We start from the raw sequence: 9,538 nt of genomic DNA, 5'->3' as shown, positions 1-9,538 counted from the left end.
ACCAGAGTCAAGGTGCAAAATGGGACTCTAAAAAGGATGATCAAACCGTGATGTTCAGCATTTCTCATGTTCACTACTTTTCTTAAGAAAAATACATAAAACTTACACGTATAAACATAGAAATATATCTTGGTGGGGAAAAAGTTGACTGTAGTAATTTCTGTTAGAATAGTGCACAGCGCTGAAGAGCTAAGTGTATAGAACAAGAAAATCTTGAAAAAATTTGCCATTAAAATGAAGTAATGAGGAAATGACTGATTGAAGAACTACTCCACTTTAGCTGCTATCAGACTGGAAACAGTTATACAGTGATCTATATGAATTTGATCTATATTCTTTTACCTTTCAAACACAGTTTTTTTTAACCACACAAACTGACAGAGAAATCTGTCTAATCAATGACGCCACACAACATTTTACAGTACCTGTAATGGAAAATATATTTCTGCATATATACTAATGATCATCAGTAACATCCAACATAATTTGATTGGTTTAGTAATACTGTTTTATTATTATTAGCAGTGCTTAATATTCTGTAATTGTAATCTCAGAGTATCATCCTAATGATTTCTCATTGCACTTGCAGTAAAAATGGGTCTCTAATGCTGGACTGATTCTAACAACGTAGAAAACAACTATGCTACTGAGCAAAAATAAAAATCAGAAAAAGTGGTGTAATGGATAAAACTAATACAATAATTTATTTGTATAAGGGAATGACTGCTTTATTTTTATTCTTATTTTACCAATCTGCAGTTAAAAAAAAAAATGGGCTACACATCACAAGTTCTGAGGAAATTATAGAACTTCCTGTTCTCTCACATCTGGAACATTAGCAAGCTCAGTCTCCAAAAAAATAGAGGCTAAATAATTTACCACGCTGTTTATTTCAAAGACCTCCTTCCAGAATTAAAGGAAATCTATTTGCATGTTTCTAAAGGCATTGTTCCTTCAGTCTGTGATGTTCATCAGTCAGGTTTGCTGCTTTTGTTTTTGTAATCTAAATAAATATAGTTAAATGATTTGGAAATTCATGGTTATCCCAGTGGATTCCTCTGTATCTATTGTGTAAGGCAGAACTAGGGGAAACAAGGGATGACTAATTTTATGAACATGAGATGAGGGAAGCACGTGGAAATCTCTACCTTTTGCTACAATCTGCCACTTCTGAAGACTCTTGTAAAGCCTAACCATCCAATAGCTTCTGAATCTCTCACAGTTAAGTTTGTATTTTCCATTTTCACTGATTTCTACAACTTTGCTTGATTCATTAATTCATTAGATATTGCTAGAAATTTGGTAAAACACCTCTCATTTACTTGTGGTAGGTATGTGCACACAAACACCTACCAAACAATAAGTACTGGGTGTAAATCAACACCTAGCTTGCAATAATATATCCACAAACTCATGGCCGAAGTGAGAAACAAGTGTTGAGGTAAAGGAGAAACAACCTCTGAGAAACAGTGGTTGAAGATTGAAAGCCAAGGGAAATGCAATACAATATGCTGACAGGAGGAATTAAAATGCAACTGGACCTCATTTTTTTCTGATATGCTCTAATTTTTAAAAACATTCTTGAGATTGGAAAATTTCTGCAAAGCAATTACAGTTTAACTAAAGTAAGCTGTACCAAACTCTGTGTAGTCCTTACTTGTCAAGTTGGACAGTTTTTTGTTTTCACAGTAAAGAAAACATCAGAGAAGGTTTGTACCTTGAGCAGAGCTTTTCAGGAAAGATTTACCATCTTGTGGAAAATTGTACAAAATGTATTTAAAGCTATAAACATAGAATTTAAAAATTTCCTGTTATTTCCTACGAATCAGGATATTTCTGTATTTCCTACCAAAACAGCATTAAAATTGATTTATACTTGCTGAATTTGTCCATTTTAGCAAAATATAGAAAAAAATATAGTTTTGTTGGTGCAACCTGGTTTGTGGCCCAAAACCACCACCTGTTCTTCAGTTAAAATCAAGGTGACTCTGGGCAGGACCACACAGTGCACAGTGCAGGACTGAGCCCAAGGCTATACAGACAAAACCATGGAAGACAATGTACAGCTGAAACCAGCTATACTACAGCTGAAACCAGCTATACAACAGCTGGGTTTTATTCGAAGCCTGTCCCTTGCACTGTCTGAAGTCAAAGGAGAGAAATTAACTCCTAAGGGAGAGAAACAGGCTCCTAAGGGCATTTTAACCTAACTATGAAACACACATCTAAAAGAGCTAGCCAAATCACCTTCTGAAGAGCTCTCCCTCTGCTAACCACTGAAGAACTAGCTTAGGCTAAATGTCTAAATTATAGAATTTCCACTTTTAAGACAGTTAAATTTGGAAGAGAGAAATATTTAATTATTACGCATTATATTATTGACTCGAGATGGCCACAGTTTCACCCCATCTTTTTGTATACAATGGTTGTTGATATTTAAATATGTAGGTGCTGCCACCTCAGAGTTTCATAAAACCACTGAAGACCAAATTTTTCTAAGGATCTCCAGAAGATAGCTAGAGTTCATTGCCATCCCCACACTACCTCCTAAAAACCATGTCCAGAAGACAGTGTTCATAGATAACCTGAGGAACTCCTTCTCACAGTGTTGTCTAATGCAACATTTGTAGTTCATGATAATTTTTATTCCCAATTAAAAATATGAAAGGTGGTAGCCTTTGGCCCCTTTAAACATCCTGAATAGCTCAATTGAAATCTAGTAAAAGTCGTCATCACAGAGTAGACATTGTATTTCAGCTTATAGAGGAGAGGTTTGGAAGACAAAGGGCAAAGTCTGAATTGTCCTTAATGCAGTGTAGAAGGCCAGTGCAAAGTGACTGAGGAGAAGGGTGGGACATTTCCATTTCCTTGAGTAAGTCCGTGATTTAGCCACTGAACTTTGGACACTGAGAAGCTATAAAACTTAAGAGCACAAAAGTGGCAGCAGGAATAGTTAAGATGCGAAACGATTAAGGCACGAACAATGTCAGGCTGGAAAGTACTGCAACAGGTCATTGGGAAATAACGATTGCAGTGCCAGCACTCAACAACCAAATGTATTCTCTGCTGACTGACCCAGCTCTGGGACCAAGGATTTCTTCGTTGCAAAGCCCATCATTGCTAAAAATGAAATATTTGACTCAATCAGTAAACAAAATCTAAACAAAATTATGTTGCCTACAACCTTATTGGTGGATACATTTGTCCCATAGGTGGTCATGAACAGCAGGTCATCAGTGCTGGATTGCTCAGCAGCCCGTGTTCCTCAAAGGGATTTTCCTAGTGCATGGTGAAGTGTTGGTCAAATGGTGAATACAAAACAAGACAGCGTGCCTTAGCAACATGTTTCAAGAGGAAGAAACATACTAAAAATTCACTGGCGAATCAACACAATATTTTTTTAAAAAAGGGAATCACTCAAGGGGCTATTTCTCAAGAATGAAGTTTGTGCAATCTAAAACTTGGAAAGATGTTTTGACTAGACTGTGCAATTTGTTGACCTTTCAGAGACATGGTAAATTCATGTGTACCAAAGGTACTGGAGATGATTTACTAAGAAGCAAGGCAATGTCTGCTCAAGGAATGCCTCAATTTCATGAAGAATATAAATTTGCTATTTTTACAGGACCCTGAGAAAGTTTCACAGCCATCTCATATTGTACAACCCTAAAGCTCTTTCCTATAAAACTATTACAAACATTCCATAGACACAAATTAGCATCAGAGACACTCAAATAATGACAGTACTCAGTCAGTGAAAATGTTCTAGGTAAAATGTTAAAGATATGTGTATAGGGAATGTTGGAGCTGGACTGTTCTCCATGTCACAGTCCTCCAGCAGCTCCAAAAGCTGTTTCATGGAGAGAGACACACATTCTACAATAAAATCATTTGTAAAAAGCTTTCTCTTTTCTCCTGTAAATAGAATCTATCTTACATTTTCTCACTAGAAGATAATTTTTAAGACACTGTTCACACTCCAGCATTCACCACTTCAGTATTTCACTTTTATGTTGGAATCTCAATAACAATATTCTCAGATGTGGTTACTTGCGTTCACAGAGAATTCATCACCACTTGAAAATGGCTTTCCCATTATTCAGTTGTCTCCAAATAAAAACTTTGTCTGGTAAAGCAGGTTTTTTAGAATAAATAGCACCGCTTAACAACTGCCAATTTTCTTACAGTAAATCCAGATAGTTCCATCATAGGACACTTCATGAAGCCATGTACTTTTTCTTCTGCCTTCTCACATATCCTCATTAGATCAAAATAATAGACAAGGAGCCATCCCCACGTTCACTTCAGTGCAGGAACTGAAATTCAAGTCACCCCTGTTGTTGCAGCCTATGCGGGATGGAAACATTTCCACTCTCTGCACCAGCACTGCCTCCCACATCAAGTCCTGTTGAATCCAGCTCACAAGGGTTATGTCTCACTCATTGGAGCTGTAAGGGCTTCAGAGGTACAGGACCCACATGCCCAGTCCATGCTCAGATGGGTGCTGGGGCTGCCCTGGCCCCCTCCCCATCCCGATAAGGCTCCCACAGGAAGGCATCCCAGCTAAGGTGGCTGAACGGGGACTGCAGCACACTCCTGACTGAGTGTCACGGAGACACCCCAAAAATCAATTTTAGGTGAACAAGTTCCAAAGCAGACTTTATTCTAGCCAGAAAAGTGTATCCAATAAACCAACTAGAAACAGGGTTTATACAATTATTTAGCACTCTGACAACATAAAATACAGGTTCGGATATCAGTTGAGGAAATTATTGGGGTACGACAACGTAAGAATGATGAGGATCCACAACGTGCATGCATTCACTCACAAGAAACAAAATCAGAGACCTCTCACTCATGGGTACCCAGAAGAAATAAAAATTCACCTGGGTTAGGCGAGGGCTCACATTTGCCTGGGTTAGGCAAGGACTCATTCAGGGATATATCCAGTAAATAACCACTCACCACAGAAGTGGGAAGTCTTCTTAGACGGTGTCCCAGTCTAAGGGGAGGGCTCCAATTAACAGACCCACTGCTCCGAGAAGACCACTCAGAGAGGGTCTTTGGCGGGCATGCCCTTGTATAGGCTGGTCAAATCTGGCTGTGGGCATTACAACATGGTCCAGAAGCTTCTCAGCTACTCTGGGCACCTCCTTCATTGAGGACCCTGTCAAGCGACTCCTCCTTGCCCACCAGCTGGTAGAGGTGAAGTCACTCTTCCCCGGGGTAGGGGAGGATGTGACTGTCAGCACCTCGATACCACCCTAGATGTGTACAAGGGGACAGGCACAGTGGGGCACAAAAGGTGCTAAAGAGTCATCGACTGCCCCATTGAAGGCTCCAGATCTCACGGGGATGTACAACTGCCATACAGAGCCAAGATACATGACACACAAACAGGCAGTATAGCCCTTCTTCTGTTCTCAGTTACCCAGACATTAAACAACCCTCAGACTTCTATTGTGTAGGGATTGTATCTTGATGGGTAGAAGAACAAAGAAATGTGTCAAAACATACAGGAATATTTCTCCCCACATGTTCACATTTTTCTGAATGTTAATTAAATAAGCGCAGGTGCCTTAGCCTGATTGTTTAGACTTGAACTTTTCATCAGCTTAATATTCCATAAACCAAACTACACATGCTATTCATTTATGGATTTTTAAAAATGGGTGCATTTTGTTTCGAGATGCAGATGTTAGTATAATACAATATTAACAGATCTCTCAGGGTGAATAAACAGGAATCTGTGTTTACGCATGATACAGAGAATTGTGTAGGGAGTTCTCCTCATTAAAATGGTAAACTAAGCCAAACTTAATTATAGCTTGAAAGCCAAAGGGAAGTATGTTACTATCTTATCCTGCAGGACACAAGGCAATTTAAAATAATGGTGGTATGGTAGTGATAATGTAAACAGAAATACAAGATCAAACCAGGCAATAGTATTTGGCATACCTCATACCTATCAAGGTCCATTTTTATTTCCAGTGATGATTTTCTGTCTTGGCTACTTATATCTCCACCATACAATACGGGAAATTAGATGAAATATGTACAATATATTTTTTTTGTTCTGAGACAGTTTATACAGGTTCTAGATCAATGTTCTGCAGTGAAACAGAGATAAAGGACTCAGAAAGGCAAAATCATTTTCTTTCTTCTAAGAAGGAATTAGGAGCAATAAGCTTTCTCTGTTTCCTTGCCTGATGACAAAAGACTGCAAACCAAGATATTAAGACAAAAAGAAATCTGTGCCCCAGGATGTAAAAGTCATAGTACTGAAAACTCTGCTGATGTTCTGAAAGGCAGCATTTTGGACACACATCTGGGTTGCTAATTTTTTCTTCTTTTTTTTTTCCAAAGGTCATTCCAAAAGGAGCTGAGCAGTTTGTCTCCCCTGTTGTCTAGCAGCAAGACAAATTCACAGCCTAAACAAAACTCCCTGCTAAATGTTTAAGCTAGAAATAGAGCAACCTGTCCCTGCATGTGGAAATAATACATTATATCGCTATACTATATTTGGCATCTAGTTTCTCCTATTCATTTGTTCTCACCCAAAAGAATTCATCTTCTCTGGTTGGGTTGAGCTGATATAGTTCCAGCTAACATATCTGCAATTTGCAAAGTAGATATCCTTCTAGCCAGTATATATTAATACCTTTGAGACCAGAAAAGTCTGTGGTGCTGTCTATCTTTGCACAATATCATTGTAGTTAGCAAAACCACTCTATAAATAAGCTTTGGGGTTTGTGTTCTCAGCTTTTTCAGCCTCAGGAAGCTGGAAATTAAAGCCTGCAAATCACAGGGAAGTGCCCTAACCAGCCAACATGGGGGAAGAAGTAGGAAATTGTGGTTTCTGCTGGCACACAAGACAAATAATCTAAATGTTCCCACCTCACTGAAAATTTTTAAAATACCTACTTTTATCAAAAGCATGCCAATTTTTCAGTTAAAATGGTTCAGCCAAATAAAAGCATGGAGTGTTAACACAGAAGCAACACCCAAGAAGCCTGTGAATACAGCAGTCCATCAAACCTCACACAAACTAAACTTTATATGTGGATGGTGTCACACAACCACATGAAAAAGATTGCAAACATTTTTACATTCCATAAAATTAAACTATAAACCCATCACTAAAAATAAGGGTTCCCTTTAACTGACTGGAGAGCGACCACAAGAGGTACCCCCAGGCTGTCTTTGTTCTCCTGGCAGTGGCTGAACCTTTCTGTGAAGTCCCTGGAGTTAACTCTGATTAATAACCCTTCTGCAGGTCAGTGCTTGGCCAGCTTCCATCAAACAATATTTACGTCTCTCTTATCTGGTCATAAATTACTAAACTTGATCTTTTGGCATACCCAAAACAATTATCTGCCTGTCATAAAAGTGTGTGGTTCATTGCTGGAGGCATAAAAGAGCTTCTATTATGTTTCCACATTCATGCTCGTAGATGGAGTCGGTAGACAGAGAGGCCGCCTTTCCTGAATGAATGGGCTGCATCCTAAATCTTTAATTCTGATCTGGTGAATGGAATTAAAATGCTTAACCAACCAGACAGATGTTAGTATAGTCATTATCAAACCTGACCTACTTCCAGAGCTCTTCAAAAACCACCAGTAACCCTCAGCAGTGAGAACAGTTAGTAGGAATGGAACTGGACTTCGATAGATCACTAATTTCAAAGTTCAGCTGCTAGACAATTAACATAGGTGGGCACATTTAAGCACATTTCAATGCAAAAATTCTTAACGTTATTTCTCCTTTCTCTTACTGTCCAAAATCTGAATTTAGGTACCAGTGTTTCCTTTGTAACACTGGACCTCCCTGCTGCCTTGTGCCCAGCAAGCAAGTAAGCCCCAGTTTCAACTTTAGTTGCTGTACGTGTCCCCAGTTCTCCTCAGTTCAGATTGCAGAGAAGTCCTGTGCAGGAACAGGTCTTCAGAGGTGTCACCAGATGTACTGGCAGAGCTGACACCTTGCTTTGAAAGTTAGTGTGAATATAAGAAACTTTAACGAATTTTTTAACAGCTTATTTTCACTATCAAACTCTTGGACCACTAAAACAGAGCAACAAATGTTGGTTCAGGTGTTGACCTCAATTACTGCATTATACAACTAATAAACCACAAATTTATCCCTTCAAAAGGAGTCTTTACCATGCAGATTTGTATTTTAGTATCTTTCAAGTCCTCACAGAGAAATCAGACCAAATAAATCCGTCTCGCATAGCCAAGAATAGGGGTAGGTGCTCTCAGTTCTTCAACCTCTCCATCCCTCAGGCTTTCAAAAGATAGAGCCACCCTGATTTCCACCTGCAAAAGGGTGGCCCCAGAATGTAAACAACTTTTTTGTGCTGAATCTCTCTTTGTTTTCCCTGAACTTGAGTTGACATGAAGTATTTGGCCGAGCTGTGTGTGGATTCCAAAGGCCAAGCCCCCTTCTCTCTGCCAGGCATGCTGAGATAAAAACACAGACAAGATTCCTTGTTCCTGTAACTTCTGTACCTGGGAAACATAAAACCTGGGCACTGCTCATCTTCTTTCAGAAACTGTGTGTAAAAGCCATTAGACCCAGAGCACACAAGAGGCAAAATTCCTCTCCATACAGATTGTGTTCTATAAATTCCCACTAGTCAGGCTATTAGCAGAGATTTGTATAATGTCCAAAGGTAAAATACACTGCTGCTTTGATATCAGGCTTTTTCCTTTCCCTGCCTTTCATTTTTACCCCTTTCCTACCACTTCAGCTTGAGTGGTGCTGCTTACCTTCTTTTGCCACCTTGTCTGCTTTCTTGCAGTGTTGTTTAGCAGCCGTCAGGACATGGATGCCGGGAGCACAACTCTGCCAGAGCAGATAAAGGATATTGAGTTTATCAGGGTGAAGGATGGCATAACCAGTACTGTACTCTTCTGATTATTTATTTGCTTGCAGGCATTACAGGAAAAATAACTTTGCAGCATGCTCAAACATTGCACGCAGTGGAGGCATGTGGCACTTCTCTGCAAGTGTAAGAAGGTTTGGCCAGCATTCCCCACTGCCCAGCTGATTGTACAGAGCACTGAGCAAGAAGCAAAAGATTTTGGCTGTTGAGAATATACTAATTACAAAAACATGCTTCTGTTCATCATGTCAGGCTTCAGCTTTTTTCTGAATTTTCTTCAGATGTTTGCTCTCCACCCACCCTTGGTGAGCTCTGGGTAAATGCTCACATTGCCTATTGTTAATTTTTCTTGCTTACATGATGACAGTTGGTTTTTGATCAGTGTCTGAACAAAAACACCTTTGCTGGATGGGTCATGAGATAGGCTGGAATTTATGAGGCATCTTTCTCCAAATTATATTGCCTTCAGCTATATTCTGTCAGAGACACTCTGTAATATGCTGTAAAGACATGCTCTTTCATGTCACAGATATCTGGAAATAATGTCTCTGCATGGAACAAAACAGAAAGAAAAGACATATTCTCATAGGCCTTTCTTAAAATAGCATATTTTAAAATGTGGATAATCTGTACCCTATGGATGACAGATGAAGG

Source organism: Streptopelia decaocto (assembly GCF_964273445.1).
Source record: "Streptopelia decaocto genome assembly, chromosome: 1".
In the NCBI taxonomy this organism is placed as follows: domain Eukaryota; kingdom Metazoa; phylum Chordata; class Aves; order Columbiformes; family Columbidae; genus Streptopelia; species Streptopelia decaocto.
This window is presented reverse-complemented; position numbering follows the sequence as displayed.